This window comes from Rattus norvegicus, chromosome 12 (assembly GCF_036323735.1).
Source record: "Rattus norvegicus strain BN/NHsdMcwi chromosome 12, GRCr8, whole genome shotgun sequence".
Lineage (NCBI taxonomy): Eukaryota > Metazoa > Chordata > Mammalia > Rodentia > Muridae > Rattus > Rattus norvegicus.
Window position 1 is genome coordinate 29,517,054 of NC_086030.1, and position 15,433 is coordinate 29,532,486.

The 15,433-nt window shown below is 45.2% G+C and overlaps 1 pseudogene; it reads right to left on the reverse strand.

The window, feature by feature from the left end:
* Nucleotides 1–13,833: 13,833 nt before the first annotated feature.
* Nucleotides 13,834–14,982, reverse strand: Pnp-ps1 (purine nucleoside phosphorylase, pseudogene 1; annotated as a pseudogene).
* Between the last annotated feature and the right edge of the window lie 451 nt (nt 14,983–15,433).

Here is a 15,433-nt window from a genome sequence, read left to right on the forward strand (position 1 = left end):
TATGGGTAGTCTCCAGAAGATTCACCTGCTCTCAACCTGTGGGTAGTGATGAATGACCCTTCCACGGGGGTCACATATCAGATGTCCTGCATATCAAATATCTACATTAAGATTCATTTTTAAACTTAATTTTTATATTTATTTTAAATTTAATTTTTTATATTTATTTATTTATTGACTTGCTTTGTTTTATCCATCTATTGTTTGGAGACAAGAGTTTCTCTGTGTAGCCCTGACTGTCTTGGAACTAACTATGTAGACCAAGCTGGCCTCGAACTCACAGTAAAACACCTGCTTCTGCCTCCCAAGTGCTGGGATGAAAAGCTCTGCCCAGCTACATTTATGATTCATAACAGAAATAGTTTTATGGTGGTGGGGGTGTCACTACAACATGAAGAACTGTGTTAAAGGGTCACGGTATTAGGAAAACTTGAAAACACAATTGGTTTAGAAACTTGGTCTCTGATGGGGCAGTGCTTGAGAGAAGGCAGAACCATAAAGGCTTGTGGACAGTCTGGAGCAGGACTTGAATATAGAACTCTTGCCTAGAATCCCCCAGTGAGGGGCTGGGGGCGTGGCTCAGTGGTAGAGCCCCTGCCTAGAATCCCCCAGTGAGGGGCTGGGGGCGTGGCTCAGTGGTAGAGCCCCTGCCTAGAATCCCCCAGTGAGGGGCTGGGGGCATGGCTCAGTGGTAGAGCCCCTGCCTAGAATCCCCCAGTGAGGGTTAGCAGTACGGTTCAGCAATAACATGCTTCTCTGGCAATTATACAAGTACTTAGATTTCACCAGCCCCAAAAGGGTAACATTCAAGATCTCTAGGTCATTCGGGACATTGACCTCAGAAAAAGTTAACATTGGTTCAAGAAACAATTCTCACGACAGAAAGTTCATGCAAACGAAAAAGCCTGGACAATCTTAGACTTGCAACCCATCAGACTTCAGACGCTATATGATGCCTAACCTCAAGTGTTCTGTTATCAAAATGAAAGTGAATTGAGTCAGCAGGGAACCTGACAAGAGGGAGAAGACATATTTGAGGAAGGTCTCTTGCTTGAAGGATGCAAGACCAATTGTCTAGTGGCATCTTTCTTCTCCAATTTTCCTACTGTCGGGCACACTCTTTCCAAAATGGAGTGGCATGGGGGCCTTCCAGGACTTGCTAACAACCCTTACCACCTTCAGATATACTTAAGGGTCGAAGCACTGGGAAGGTTGAGAGCCGCTGGGCTGAAGTGTCAGATGGGGATAGGGGTGGGGGATGGGTTGTTTTAAGCCCCACTTAAGGACAGAGAAGAACTTCCACTACCCTAGCCCAGCCAGCCAGCTGGCAGCCCCATATGAAGACTTAAGTCCTCAGGCTAGTCTTGCTTCAAGTTGGAAAGAAGCCCAGGTACTCTGTATCCTTACTCTGGGCAGTCTATCTTCAACTGATCCAAATCCCATTGTCTATGCCTTAGCTTCTATAGCCATTGGACCCTGTTTTCATAATCTATCTCCTAGTGCTAAACACCATTTCCTCCAAGACAGAGACCTATCACATTTTTCCAGCTCATTCTCTCTCTCCCCCTCTCCCCCTCCCTCCTCCCCCCCTCCCCCCCTCCCCTCTCTTCAAATTCCTGCCTCCTGTGGCAAAATCTCTGCTCCAAGCTGAAGCTTGGTATCCTCCTCTACTGCAGGATCTCCAACAGCTATCACTCCTTGTCTGGGAGACTGAGCAGGGTCCTGATGAAGTCTTCTGGAGACAGTTCCTGCCTCCTATCAATTGTGACTTTATTTAGTCATGATTCGGAGGACAGAGCGTTTCACCAGGGAGGCACCAGCAGTTAAAACAACCCATCCCCCACCCCTATCCCCATCTGACACTTCAGCCCAGCGGCTCTCAACCTTCCCAGTGCTTCGACCCTTTAATGCAGTTCCTCACGTTGTGGTGACCTCCAGTCATAAAACTGTTTCCATTGCTACTTCATAACTGCAATTTTGCTGCTGTTGGGAGTCATGATGCAAATATCTGATCTGTAACCCCTGCGAAAGGGTCATTCGATCTCCAAAGGGGTCGCAACCCACGTGTGGAGAACGACTGTTCTAGTCCTTGTGTCAAGGACTATTTAGATAACTTAGTTTCTGTACCCATAACAACTGGTCTTTACTGAGAGACCACCAGAGAAGAGTCTTTGAGTGAAGCCCCTCACTCCAGTTATGGCAATCTGGTGCTCACAGCTGGGCGGGTAGATGGAGAAACTTAGAAGACTCGAATATCCCAAGAGAGTCACTCTTGATTTTCAAGAAACCAAAACGCGTACTTGCTTCACCAAGCCTTTACCCATCTGTGGTACTCTGGGATGGGAATAGGACGCCCAGTCCAAGCAGACTACTTTGAGTAGTGTCTCCAGACAGAACCTCTGCTTCCACATCCTGGGGCTTCTACTTAGCAGCAGCAGAGGACACGTCTACACAGCCAGACTCCAGAAAGAGGAGAAACCACCTCTCGCTGCACTCCTGTGGTCATCTTCTATCCTCTCCCTCCTTCTCCATCTCTCTGTCCTCCCTTCCCAACCCCCCACATCTAGGGATGGCATGAACTAAGTAAGAATCAGGAGAAGCTCTCTGGCTAAGACTCTTGAGTTTGAAAGGCTGGCGCTCTTGCCTTTGGAAACTGCTCTCCCCACAGACGTTTATTTACCATAGGACTCAACTTGAGAAGGGTGGCATTTCGGTGGCAGGTAAGATTTAAATGCTGTGACAACCAGCGTTTTTCCTCATTTCTGTCCTGTGTTCTGACTGCGACTTTATGACATGCCAGAGGTCTCCCAGAAAGCACCAAAAGTTTACTTTTTACCATTTACACTTGAAGTTATAAAATTACAGCAGGAGTAGACGTTTGTAAAATATTACCTGGTACATCGATAACACTGTTGGTTAGGAAGGCTGACCTAAAATATATAGCCGTTTCCCTGCCTCAGTTTCTCAAATCCTGGGCTAGCTGTGTGCCATCAAACCCATTTGAATTTACTTCCCCTTCTCCTGTGTGTGTGTGTGTGTGTGTGTGTGTGTGTGTACTCACACATGCATCCACATGTCACATGCCACAGCACATATGTGCAGGTAGGACGACAACCTCAAATATCACTCCTCACCCTCTGCCTTGTGGGGTCTCTTGTTCGCCACTGTGTATGTCACAATGGTTGGCTCAGGAGTTTCTGGGACTTCTCCCATCTCACCATAGGAACACTGGAATTACAGGTGTGTGCAACTGTATGTGGCTTTACATGAACTCTGGGGATTTGAACTCAGATCATCACATTTGCACAGCAAACATTTTTAACCACAGACTGATTCCCCCAGCCCTTTGAATTTTACTTTTAATAAACAAATCACACTGGACTTACAAGATGTAAAGTGCCATTTCAGGACATTGTATACATCCTATTCAAACATCATGTAATCAGTATACACTGATTTATTATGTGTGTGTGTGTGTGTATGTGTGTGCACACACACACATACACACACACACACATACACACTCACACACACTGGAATGCACAAACCAGCCTAATTAACATGACTGCAAATGTTTATCAGTTCTTCATGATGAAAGGCTTTAAATCTTTTAGCTGTTTGTGAAGGGTTTGAAGAGATAGCTCACCTGTTAAATACTTACCTCATAAGCATAAGGAGTTGGGCTTTCACACCCAGAACCCATTTCAAAAGCCAGGCTGAAGAAATAGCTCAGTGGTAAAGAGCACCGACTGCTCCTCTACAGGACGGGGGTTCAACTCCCAGCACCCACATGGCAGCTCACAACGGCCTGTAATTCCAGTTTCAGGGATCCATGGCAACAGTCATGCGGGTGATGCATATATACATGCGTGCAGGCAAATACATACATATATAATATAAAATAAATAAATCTTTTTTAAAAGCCAGGCATGAAGATTGCAAACGGGAGGAAAAGACAGGTGGATCTCCGAAAGCAAGCTGCTCGGCTAGCCTAGCCCGCCTAGAACCCTGCAAATAAGGGGCCTCCTCTAAAAAGCAAACAAGCAAACAAACAAGACTCCAGAGACCTGACAGTTGTCATCTAGTCTCTGCATGCACATTGAGCACACAGGTGCGTCTCACACATGCGAACTAGATAAAGATAAGCATGAAATCCTGTAGCCGTTTTGATATATGCCAATATGTTACTAATATCTACAGTCACCGCACTACATAGTGAAATTGAACCTCCGATCTATCTAAAGTTTTGTACCTGTGGTGGTCAGTTTTAATTGCCAAACTTGACACAATCTAGAGTCACCTAGGAGTAAAAATATTAATAAGGGACTTTCTGGATAATGTTGCCCTGTGGTCATGTCTGTGCCGAGACTGCCTTGATTATATTAGTAGTGCAGGGAAGAGCTTGTATCAAAATGGCTAGCTCAGTTTTGTGGGAAGAAGGGAGGAGGGTTCAGTGTTAGCATGTGCGCACCTACTGCTGTCCTAAGAGTGCAGATACAGTGTAACCAGTTCCCCTAGCAGCTGGAGTCTATTTCCTGCCCACGTGACTTCCCCCGGCTTTGATGGACTCTAACTGGTAACTCTGGGATCCTGAGCTAAAGATCAACACTTTCTCCCTGAATCGCTTTTTGTCCTAGTATTTTATCAAGGCAACAGGAAACTAAGACTGTACTCATTAGTTTACATGTCCCTCTCTCCACTCAACATCCCTTTTAACTTGAATGAATGCCTAACCCACATACAACAGGGCTGATTTGCATACAATGGTACCTAATATGCATACCATCATACATAATCTGGGGATAATCTAGGGTGCAGAAACCATAGGTCAACAGCAGCTGCAGGCTGTTGTGGAAATCTGAGCATTGCTTCAACCCGTGCATTACTCAAAGTTTGATTTTTCTTTTTTTTTTTTAAGATTTATTGTTGTATACATGTAAGTACCTGTGTGTGTGTGTGTGTGTGTGTGTGTGTGTGTGTGTGTGTGCATACGCGCATGAGACACCCACAGAGGCCAGCAATAATGACAAACCCTGTGAGCTAGAGGTACAGTGGTGAGATGTCACATCCTGGTGCTGGGAACCAAAGGCTGGTCCTCTGCCAGAGTAGGAAATGCTCTCAGCTGCTAAGCCATTCCCTAAAGTTCAATTTTTCTTTCATTCTCCTCTCTGCACCCCCTCCTCCAAGGGGGAAAAAAATTATGAGAAGACATGAGTGTATTGTCTCCCAAATAAAGGTGAAGTGACAGCACTTTCAATGAAAGGCTCCGCATGATTGGAATTAAATGTCAAATACGATTTTCTGTTGGCAATTCAAAGTGTCTGTGTCAAAACCCAGACTGACGGTGTGGTTGCAGATTAGTGTCTGTGTGTGAATGGCGGCATCGCACTGTGGGGAAGGTTTACGATTCAGTAGATTAACACAGCTCTCTTCACGCGACCACTTAAGAGCTAATTTGTTCAAGATAGAGACGATTAAATTGTGGCTGTCCACAAGCAGGGGTTCCCCCATTCCCTGAAGCCACCCATCCCCCTATGGAACTGGCTGCTCTGATGGTGTACCCTGCCCTGCTGCTGGGCTGAGGGGTTGGGTGGGTGTCTGCCATCATAACTGGATGACAGGCAGGAGGGCTGAGCGGGACACAGCCCAGCTGTCAGTAGCTACCAGCTATGCCTGAGGCTTGCCATGTCTCTGGAAAAAAAAAATGGAGTTCTTATTGATCTCCCCGATATGAAATGGCCTTCCAGGCTGGAGATTTCATTCATTTCAACTTTCCACATGGGATGGAAGGGGGAGGGGCGGCAGCAGCCTGGCAGGTCACTGAATCATGTACCCCACTGCCAGGTTTCTTCTAGATCTAGAGAAAAATAATGGCAACCGGGATCTAGAGAGTTTTAGAATTTTGCCTGCTCGTAGAACATAATAGGTAGGAAGAGAATACTTCACAGTTTATAATTGTCACAACCTGGCCATGGTGATGATATTACAAAACTCCAGTATCCCGTGTGACACAAAAAATGATTTGAAATACCGATGGGGCAAGGTTAAGACCATTAAGTAACTTTGGGCTGAGAATGTAACTCAGAAGTATAGCATTACCTGCGATCAGAAGCGGGGGGTTGAGGATGTGGCTCAGTGGTAGAGCCCCTGCCTAGAATCCCCCAGTGAGGTGCTGGGGGCGTGGCTCAGTGGTAGAGCACCTGCCTAGAATCCCCCAGTGAGGGGCTGGGGGCGTGGCTCAGTGGTAGAGCACCTGCCTAAAATCCCCCAGTGAGGGGCTGGGGGCGTGGCTCAGTGGTAGAGCCCCTGCCTAGAATCCCCCAGGGAGGGGCTGGGGGCGTGGCTCAGTGGTAGAGCCCCTGCCTAGAATCCCCCCCAGTGAGGGGCTCAGGGCGTGGCTCAGTGGCAGAGCACCTGCTTAGTATGTGCAAGGCCCTTGATTCCATCCCCAGTGCTGAAAAAGGGCGAGGACAGGGAATATTGATCAATGCTCATCGTCCACAGTGAGTTCACAGTAGAGATAGGTAGAGCTAAGTCTCCTAATTCCTGGTTCAGCGTCTCTACTCAGATTGTGGTACTTTATCTGGCAAACACTGTTCTTTCTTCCCCTCAACAGCATCTTGTCCCCCACATCTGGGGACAGAAGTAAAACAAACACAGCAGCCTGTTCAGTATGGCATTTCTGTACTTCAACAGAGGATGCGGGACGTTCACAAGACAATGCTCCAGCTGCGACTTGGAATGTTGACTCTGTTTCTTGTGAACCCTGACATCCAAATGCATTCAGGAGGTGCCATTTTCAACTCTCCTGCCAGTCTCCATCCTCGTCTGTATCGGAATCGTAATGCCTGCTTCCCTGTTTGAGTTATGGTAATTTATTGTAATGGTGGATTCTGACCTTTTCAGTATTTTGTATTTTTATTGGATAGCTGTTTCACCTCTTCCCTGGGGGGTTAAGCTGGGTTGAAAACAAGAAAGAGTGGCAAGACCAACCAATCAAAATACAGAATATTAAAAAGGTCAACACACAAGAGCAAACTGCTAATTTGGAAAACACAAATATAAGAGGGATGAGAATTCTGGAGAGCCTGGTGGTGTCGCAGAGAGAGGGGGGAGGGGGAGAGAGGGAGGGAGAGGAAGAGGGAGAGAGGGAGAAGGAGAGGAAAAGGCTGGGGACCTTTCCACCCATTACACAGAGGCCAGGTGTGGTGACATCCATAGTGCCATTCCCTCCAGCTCTCAGGATACAGAGGCAGGAAGGAGGATCAAAAATTCAAGGTTATTCTAGACTACATAGGAATTTGGATGCCAGTCTGGACTCCATGAGGTCCTATCTCAAAAAAAGAAAATCAGTTCACAGCACACAGCTTACATCAGCCACTAAATGGAAACTCATCTGTCATGAGAATTCCAAGAAAGGGAGTCAATGCAAACACCAGAATGAGTCCTAAACTATACCATTCCTGTTCCCAGCTGGTGGCTGCTTGTGCCGAGAAAGACAGTGAGCCTATGAAGTTCCAACCCAGAGATGCTAGGCACTTTGAGTATACTGTGACATCATCAGAAGGTGTAACAGGGGCTTCTATGCACAGGCAGTTGAGAATCTTGAGTGTCTAAAACTGATCTCTCTCTCTCTCTCTCTCTCTCTCTCTCTCTCTGTGTGTGTGTGTGTGTGTGTGTGTGTGTGTGTCTGTGTCTGTGTCTGTGTCTCTCTGTCTGTCTCTGTGTCTCTCTCACTGTCTCTGTGTGTATATGTCTATGTGTCTCTGTCTATTTCTCTGTGTCTCTGTCTCTCTCTGTCTCTGTGTGTGTCTGTGTGTCTGTCTCTCTCTCTGTCTCTGTGTGTCTGTCTGTGTGTCTGTCTCTCAGTTTCTCTCTCTGTCTCTGTGCCTCTCCCTCTCTCTCTCTCTCTCTCTCTCTCTCTCTCTCTCTCTCTCTCTCTCTCTCCAGGAAGGGAACTCCCTATTCATCCTTTTCTATTGAACTCTATGAGTTAAAATATGAAAAACAGGCATATCTTGGGTCACATATGATGGTACAAACCTATAACCCCAGCACTGAAGAAGTTCAGGAAATTGAGATAGGAAGATAATGAAATTAAGTCTAGCCTGGGCAACATAGGGGGATCTAGCCTCAATAAAAAGGAAAAGAGATAGCGTATATTAACAATAATGATTGGAAAAGCATTTTTAAAACATGGAAGCAATTTATCTGGGCCTTGCCTGTTTTTTTTACTGAAAGTTAGAGCAATCAACATATTGGATGAGCCATGGGGTATCAATATTTACCCAAGAAAATGTGCCTGGGCTGTTTGCTATCCATGTTTTCAATATGGGGCCATCTACTCAGGCATTTTGTCACTGAACCATGATTCCAGCCCCTCACTGGGGGATTCTAGGCAGGGGCTCTACCACTGAGCCACGCCCCCAGCCCCTCACTGGGGAATTCTAGGCAGGGGCTCTACCACTGAACTATGATCCAGCCCTCTTTTCAAAAGCCACATTTATGAATGTTAGACGTCTCAGATAATAAAAGAGAACTTGTCAGTATAAAATGCTCCACAGCAGACATATAAATGATGCTAAAGTACACTCACCTATCGGCACTTCCAAGTCAGAATCTAGTCAACAGCACTCCAAGCAAGTATATCAGAGGCAAGATTTTGATTTTAGAAAAATTATGCAGATTCTAAATTATGGTTCTTTAAAAAGAGTTAATATGTAATATACGCATTACACTATTAAGTAGGAAAAAAAGCTTCTAAAAGGCCGTGTAGCACATGACCTCTGATTTTTTTTAAAAAGTTAAATGCTCCCCAAGAACTACATAAATATTTGTTACTTTTACTGCACGTGATCTACACCCCAGCCCCTCCCTGGGGGATTCTAGGCAGGGGCTCTACCACTGAGCCACGCCCCCAGCCCCTCACTGGGGGATTCTAGGCAGGTGCTCTCCCACTGAGCCACGCCCCCAGCCCCTCACTGGGGGATTCTAGGCAGGTGCTCTCCCACTGAACCACGCCCCCAGCTCCTCCCTGGGGGATTCTAGGCAGGGGCTCTGCTTCCATGACATATACCCATCCCTAAGAACTGTATCTTGCACTTCATGTGCATTCACTTAATTCTTATCACCCAGAGAGACCCACCCACACCTTCATACTGTGAAAGTCTGTGTTTAAAATAAGTAAAGCATCACAAGACGCCGAGATGTTAGATGCCTTGCCCGGAGACAAACATCTGATTAGTGTTAGCTTCAAATACCCATGGTCAAATATCTCTAATTCCGGGCTCATGTTTGTAGCAGGTTTACTACGATGTGCACAACAGGCATTGAGAAAACTATCCATCAGGTAACATGGTGAATGTGGTCACACGTGCCTGTAATTCCAGCACATGGAGGCTTGAGGCAGGAGGACCTTGAGGTCTGTATATTCAAGGCCTGTATAACTACCTATGTGCTACAGAAAACCAGTGTGTGTGTGTGTGTGTGTGTGTGTGTGTGTGTGTGTGTGTGTCTGTAGTGTGTGTTACATTTCATTTCTTTGTGTTTTCTCAGTCTGTTACCAGTAAGTCACAACTCCAGTCCTTCACTAAAGAATTTTAGGCAGGGGCTCTATCACTGGGCCATGGCCTACTCCCTCACTGGGGGATTTTAGGTAGGCTCTCTACTACTGGATCCAAGGCCCCATCCCATCACTGGGGGATTCTAAACAAGAAACCCTCCTACCAGACCACGCCCCCAGCCCCTCACTGGAGGATTCTATGCTGGTGTCTTACCACTAATTATTTTTATAATATTTACATTAAAATGATTTTAAAAGTAAATTTTATAGAAGTCAATTAAGGTCAGGTCTGGGGATAGAAAACCTCACGTTTTCTGGGGTTTTGTTTTGTTTTTTGTTTTTTTTAAATAAAGTTAGCCATATGCAATAGCTGGGAGGTAGAGACGGGGATTCTCAGAATTAACTGGCCAGCTAGCCTAGTCTCCTTGACAAACTCCTTAAAAGACCTGTTCTCAAGGGGCACATGGAGCGTACCTGAGAAGTGACACCTGAGACTGTCTACTGTTACCACACGGGCTGGCACATGTACTCACCACCAACATACAAACCTACACACAGGAAGTTAAAGTTGCAAGTGTGACTAAGGAATGGCTTCATGGAGAAAGAGGAAAGAACACACCTGGTTTACTTGCAGTTGGAAAAATAATCAGGAATTGGCAAGGACCCTTCAGATAAAGGCTTGGGCATGACCCCTAAGAGCCACTACATTAAACAGGCATGTTATGGCATATATATGTGTAAAGCCAAAGCGATGAAAACAAGAAGATCCTCCTAACATTTTTGTCAGCCAGGCTAGCCAGTCGGTGATCTCTCTATTCTCAATAAAATATCCAATCTCAAGAAATAATATGAGAATTGGCATAAGAAGACACCTACCCTGGAGCTGTGGCCTCTCTACATGAGTGCACACGCATGTGCCTGCAGGCACATTTGCACTGTCATACCCTCCTCTAATTGCTTTCCATTCACGTGGCTTTGCTGTGAGCTACAAGTCTGTGGCCATCCTGAAAAGTGGGGACATTATCAGGTGAATGGGTTACATCTCCTGTCGTCTGAAATATTCCCTGTGTCATGCTTTGGATGCTCCTTCCCTGATAGGTGGCTCTATTTTGAAAGGTTTTGGAGCCTGTAGGGGGTGGGATCAAGCTAGAAGACATAGATCCCTGGAGAGATAGTATCACAGACCTTCCAGCTACCTAATTCTTAGTTCTAGGGTATTTGGTATCCATTTCTGGTTGCCAAGGGCTCCTGTACGCAGATACATAAAACCACACAGATGCAGAAATAAAAATGAAATAGTTTAAACACAGGAATGAGATATATGTCTAGTCAGCTTTAGTTCCAGGCTTAAGCCCAGAAACGTGACTAGTCCACGCACTCCAAGCAAGGGCTACTATGTGGCATTAACTCAGAGAAGATGGTTTCTGAGTGAGGAATGAGATTTAGTTAGTCACCATAGCACATATTGTAGCTTGAGCTCTGGCTTCCCCTGTGAGAAAAGCCATTCTTCTTTTTCAATATATGCCTGACTTTTTGTACTCTCCCAGGCTATCATCTGATCGTTTCCACTTATTTCAAAAGACGTTTTATCCACCTCGAGGTTTTACCTGCTAGAACCTGGGGCTGCTGTGTTACAACATCCAGAAAATTACGCATAGGGATGGCAAGCCTCTTGTCCTCACACAGAAGTAGCTTAAAATACCATATTTCCCCTTTGTAGACGTTGGTTAAACTATCATCAAAACCAAGATGAAAATCAAGAATCTTCCCTCTCTGGTGGTTCATGGCGGTTTCCCTCTTTTGTTCCAGGCTAAATCGCGTGTGATTATTATTTCTTTGACTTGACTCCTCTGTGTAACAGTTCATCAAATCAGCTTTTGTTCTAGAAATTTATTTTGTCGGCTAATTGGCCCTCCTAGGCTCAGAGGTACTAAGCTGCCCACCAAAGGGCCTTTTTCTTTATATTAATACAGCACTTTTCTCTAGAGAGGGCTTAGCTTTTGCAAATAGTAACGAATTATTCATTGAAGGTATTTTGGCAGAATTCAGAAGTTGAAATTGTAAAAGAAATAAAATAGAATTTCCAGCGATCTCTTAAATAGTTATTGTCCAGAAAGAACTTATACCTTGATGTCATTCTAATTCTGACCTGAGCAATCGAGAGCTTGCATTCCAGGAGTGAAAATTCATCAAAGGTGTGTTGAGGAAGATAAATAGAATTGATTGGGAATCAGAGTCTGGAAGGCAGCTTAGTCAGTAAAGTGCTAGCTTTGCAAGCATGAGGTTCCATTTCCAAAATGATCTGCAGGTGGGAGGATATGACTGTGGTTATAGCTAGAGCTGGGGAGTCAGGAAGCTGTGGTCAGTAAGCCCCAGGGGAAAGTGAAATGCCCAGCCTCAAAAATCAAGGTGGGGACGTGTTGAAGAACAACGCTACAGATGACTCTGTCTTCCATGTGCCTCCATGTGTACATGCTCATGTGCATGTGTATAGGGAGAGCCAGGGAGACGGAGAATAGGCTGAGAGTCTAATGTGTATGGGCAAATTGTTCCTCAGTTAGGACCAATCAAGAAAACACACAGGCATTTGCTCTATGTAGAGAACAAGTCCCTGGCTTTCTGTTGGCCCCTTCAACATTGAATCAATCCTTCAAAAACTATTTATCTGTCCATCTACCTAACTATCATCTACCTACCTTCCTATCTACCTATCTATCTATCTATCTATCATATATAATACCTATATCTTTATTACTATTTCTATATCTATCTTTCTTTCATCTTAATTGACTCTGTTGGCCCACAGTGACCTTGTACTGAATGAATCCTAGTGCTGGTACACACTATTATACACTGTCCTTACTATTTGTGTCCTCTGGAAAACTAAATTTTGTACCTGGCACATCCAACCTGGAGCCCATAGGCCGCAGGCATCCTAGAATAGCCATGAACGTGGCTCAACACATTTGTAGGGTACATCATATTGCAATGTCAGATGGTTGGGTCCCTGAGTGAGCACTTGATAGAAAGGTTATTTCTTGTGCTTACAAGCCTTGATTCCCAGATCACCAAATCAGAGACTAAATATGGTAGGGAATCCATCCTTTCTTATTTTATCTGTCTACTGTGTGTCCTGTTTAGCTTTGGCTTTCAACTTGGCGCAGCTTAGAGTCATCCATCGGAAAGAGGATTTCCCAGATACAATTGTCCTGCGAGCATGTTTGTGTCTTGAGTATTAATTGATCTAAATGGCCCACCCCACTGTGAGCGAAAATGTCTTTGGTTAGGGGTCCTTAGCTTTGTAAGAAAACTAAGTAAATGGGAGTTAAGTAAAAGTAAGGCCACCAGTGGAAATCCTTCACGGTTTCTGCTTCAAGTCCCTGCCTGAGTTTCCACCCTGGCTTGCTTCTGAGATGGACTCATAGATGTAGAAGTTGAAATAAACCCTTTCTTCCCCTACACTGCTTTTGGTCAGGGTGCTGCATCATGGCAACAAGAAGGAAACTAGAGCAGTGTGCTATTAATAAATTATTAAGGACATACTTTCTGAAGACCTCAGGGCCCAGAACATCTATTAGTTGCAATAGCGAACCATCTACACTATCCAATGTCTGCCTGAACCACAACCTACTTTGTCTCTTCCCACTTTCTTTTATCTTCAACAGTGTCTTTCCTTGCCTTCCTTCCAAGCAGCATTAATCATCTTCTTGTCTTTGAAATTGCTCCTTAAAAAAATATCCCTGCGAGACATAATGTAAACATTGATATAAAACTTGATATCAACTGTGCCAGATCAACAAGACAGACAAGAATCACAATACCAGAAATAGGGGTTAGAGAGAAGACATCACCAATTCTCTTTCTTTTTTTTTTAAGAAAGTATCTGATCTCTTTATTCTCAAAACATTATGATACTAAATAGAATCCAAGAGGTATTGGGTTGGTCTTTGGTCTCTAGGGCTTTAGGGGAAGCCCAGAATATGTCTGTCGTCTCTGGGATGTAGAAGGTACTGTTTGAAGGCATATATCCCAAGTGTGCTGGGAAATGGGGTCCAGCTCTTCCAGAGGAATGAAAGTTAATTTGAGAAGGCAGCTAAGCAAGAGAACCAGGCATCAGAGCAGTAGAAGGGTATCTATCGGGAAGGTGAAGGGTAGGCAACATTTTTTTTTCTGCTAGAATCTAAGAACAGGGACTGGTGACCCCAGCAAGAGAAAAAAGTAGACAGCTACTTGGACCCCACCAGGGGAGCGTCGGAGCACTCCATGGCCAGTCAGTAGGCATACTCAGGGAGTGGAGTGCTCTACGTAAGAATGGAGGCAAACTGTTCCAATTTCTGTGCAGCTGCTTTCCCAGGCTCCAGAACCTCTATGGGATTGGCCTTCTCCAAGTTCTCGTAATCCTTGACAACCTTGGTAGTAATGAGTGAGAAACCAAAGACACGGAACCCACAGTGGATCTCAACGATAACTTCTGGGACTCTGCTCATGCCAATAGCATCCACTCCCAGCATCCTTAGCAGACAACTCTCTACCACAGGCTCAAAGTTGGGACCTGCCAACATCACATAGATGCCTTCTTGTAGTTCTTGTTGCTCCCCCCTTTATCTTCAGGCACTAAAGCCTTCTGCCTCATATTCTGATCATAAGCATCAGACATGGCAGGAAAATGAACTTCAAACCTTTCATGATTGGGGCCTCGGAGAGGGTTCTGACCACAGAAACCAGGTAGGTTGGTGTGATCACAGATCAGCATGCTATCTCCAACTTCAAAATTGGGGTGAAGTCCTCAGCAGCATTGGTGACCACCAAAGTATCCACACCCAGAAGATGGAAAATTCTCACTGGGAATGTCACCTTTGACAGCGAGTCCCCTTCATACATATGGAACCAGTCCTGCACCATCACACAGGATCTGCCATTCAGGATTCCAAACACCAGTCAACCCATGTGACCTTGCACTGTGCTTTGGAGAAAGTTGGGTATCTCATTGTAGCCAAAGATTAGAGACTGAGTTAATTTAGCAGGCAACCCTCCTAAGCCGGAAACACAGATCACTGCCACTTGAGGTCGATGTGAAGTATGAGACCAAAGCCACTCGGCGGTGCTCTGATAATCTTCATATGTGAACTCGTTCTCCATGGTGTCACTGACAGCTGTGCCGAAATCCTGCCCTTTCTGCTCCATGGCAACACCACCTGAGTCCAGTCAAGACTGTACTAATTCTCTTTCTTATTCCAGGGTCGAATAGCTCAGCCTGGTCCTTCTTAACAAATGATGGGGGAATCACTCATTAATTGGGAGGGGGCGTTGTTGAGGAAGTGTTTGGGCTTTAGTTTTTTGAAACAGCATCTCACTAAGCTGCCCAGGCAAGCCTTAAATTTGTGATCCTTCCGCCTTGGCCTCCAGAGTAGCTGGGATGATGAGCCAATGTCACAAAGCTTAGGGGATCACTGGATGTCCATAAGTATTGTTCATTTATGAAGAACATTGAAAAAAGGAGAAAGAATGATGTCATTGCCAGTTATCCTTAACTGTCGATTTGACTGTAGTAGCTACTTTTCTGTTGCTGTGATTAAGCACTGCAACCAAGGCAACCTATCAAAGGTGATTTGGGCTTACAGTTCCTGAGGTATAATACTGAGGAGACATAACAGCCAGTAGCAAGCCCCAAGCATGGTACACCTAAGAGCTCACATCTCAATCATGAGCATGAGACAGAGTGGGCACAGAATGGAAACAGTACAAGGTTTTCCACTCTCAAAACCCAGCTGTAGTAATGCACTTCCTCCAGCAAGACCATGCCTCCTAAACCTTCCCAAACAGTAGCACCAAAGTGGGGACCAAGTATTCAAATGTCCGAGGCCCTAGGGG